This window comes from Tupaia chinensis, unplaced genomic scaffold (genome assembly GCF_000334495.1).
Source record: "Tupaia chinensis unplaced genomic scaffold, TupChi_1.0 Scaffold143591_1, whole genome shotgun sequence".
NCBI classification, from domain to species: domain Eukaryota; kingdom Metazoa; phylum Chordata; class Mammalia; order Scandentia; family Tupaiidae; genus Tupaia; species Tupaia belangeri.
In genome coordinates, this window is record NW_006203437.1 from 1033187 (window position 1) to 1035417 (window position 2231).

At 53.7% G+C, this 2231-nt stretch overlaps 1 long non-coding RNA gene across 1 annotated transcript in view; it reads right to left on the bottom strand.

The window, feature by feature from the left end:
• Nucleotides 1-930: 930 nt before the first annotated feature.
• Nucleotides 931-2231, bottom strand: part of LOC106733349 (uncharacterized) — a 7353-nt gene continuing 6052 nt past the window's right edge. The window contains exons 2-3 of the long non-coding RNA XR_001369468.1: nt 1879-1933; nt 931-1397 (exon numbers count right to left, since the gene is read on the bottom strand). This is a non-coding gene — a long non-coding RNA (uncharacterized LOC106733349). The remainder of the gene's footprint in view (nt 1398-1878; nt 1934-2231) is intronic.

The window sequence follows — 2231 nt, forward strand, 5'->3', positions numbered from 1 at the left end:
ACACACTAGCACACGCACACCCACACACATGCGCACATGCACCCACTCGTATGTGCATGCTCACACACTAGCACACACACTCGTGCACACTCACACTAGCACTCGCACGCACACACTCACACACACTTGCACACGCACACACACACGCACACTCGTGATGAACAGATCTCCCTCTGCAGAAGGTCCCAGCTAGCCCAGGCGCTCTGTAAGCAGCTCCGTCCCTAAGAAGCCACTAGCCCACAGCCCCCGCATCAGTGCAGTCCTCAACAACGAGGACGCATCCTAGGAAACACGTGAGCAGGACGCGCCCATGTGGTCTGCACCCCAGAATTCGCCTGGGCTTCTTTCTTGCCTCTCCACTCCACCTACTGGCTGTGGCCAGTCTCAGGCTCCCAGAGAAGCGAAGCCGGCCACCCACCCTGGGAGGACTCCGAGGACGGAGCCACACCTCTGTCCCTGCAGAGGGATGCTGGACCCCTGTCTCCGTGAGCTCTGTGACAGTCCCGAGAGGCTCTGATCCGGGTGACTGACCCGCTTCTTTACTCCAAGATTGTTCTGGAAGCCGCATCAGTTTGTCCACGGAGGGCACGGAGTGTGAGCCCCGAGGTCCTGGGTTGCACTCCTCGGAGCCCTCATACTACCGTTCTCAGCCACCTGCTGTGACCTGTGACCCCTCCCCAACCTCACCACACTGCTGCACTCAGAGAGCCACCTTGAATGGCCCGAGAATGTAAAATTATTTTGAAAATTACATTTTTAAATTATTACTTGATTGTCAAAAAATAAATAAGTAAATTTTGGTGGGCGTGCTCAAATCGAATCTGTCCCTTACCCCTGCAGTCCCCCCGAGGACTCCAGGTGTATGTTCCGGGCAATAGTGAGCCACAGAGAGACGGCAGGGTGGTCACTCGAGCCAGACCAGGCTGTGTGCAGACGCCGTGTTTAATAATACTTGGAATGTTTCTAGAAAAAAGGGAAAAGTTGTAGTTTGACATCCTTAAACCCAGCCTGTCGGTCTACGCTGTGGGGACCAGGGCAGGCCGCAGACGCCCGAGGACTACGTAACGGCCATGTCTAGTTCTCCACGGTTCTAGAGGCGGCGGCAGTAAGGGTCACCCGTGTGCGTGATGACTGCCCTCCTGTTAGAACAGCCGGCCGTCACCACGGTAATGGACACAGAGCCACGCCTGCTGGGTTTCCAGTGCGCAGTGCAGCTCAGTGCCGGAGGAGGGTCGAGCGCACGGCCCGGGATCAGGGGTGACTGTAACGTCTCCGTTCTACGCTGAAGCCAGGAACACATTGACATAACAATACCGGAAACACCACGTCAAAGGTGAGCATGAACGAGAGTGGGTTTTCCTCTGTGTCGAGGTGTAGACGGCCGTCTTCTCCGTGGGCTGGAACAGAACAGAAACCCGTCCCTGCAGAAGCACAGCGCAGGCCAGAAACCCACTGCTGACACTCGGAAACTCACATTTTTACGGAAAGATAATGAGCAGAAACAACAAAATGCCTAAATTGTCAGACACTTGAAGAATAGTTGGGATAATAGTTTTTCCTTAAACTATGGCTCTTCTGGCCGAGGTCCTTCACTGTCCCTGGGGCCTCCCTGTCCTTCTTGGTCCCTGTCGCGTTCTGCCCTCCTCAGTTGGCTTCTTTGTTTTAAATAATGGTCCACCTTTTAGAGTTATGTGTATTCGGCACTGTCCAGAATTGTCTCTAAGGCCCGGGCTGGACAGTCATTAAGAGGTAGGGAGGTGGACACCCACTGGGGACCTGGACTGAAGGTGTATTCCCCAAAGAAAAATCGCTCCTTAAAGCAGTTCTGTCTCCACAAGCTCTCATATGAGAAGTGGGTGTGCAGCACGAGAACCGTACCTGCAGAAAGTGAGACAAAGGGGTGCCGAGTAAGGAGACGCCGAACAGGAGCTACCTGGAATTCAATCAAGGATAGTTTCAGTTTTTCCAGTTAGAGAAGCTGAAGACCAGAAACACTATTTTTTTTTAAAGTCATATCCCTAAATTGTGGAGCAACTCAGAATTTCCGATTAGGAGCCCCTTCTGCTGCACCAAGGTGTTGCTAATGTCCCAGACCAACAATTGGTATGTTCTAAAATCTTTTGAATTAAGTTGCCAGAAACATGGCTTGCCATCCTCCCAGGAAGCTCCCTGGCCCGGGCCCCAGAGGGACGCTGGGTGGAAGGGTGTGCCCGCTCCATGCCGCGTCGGGG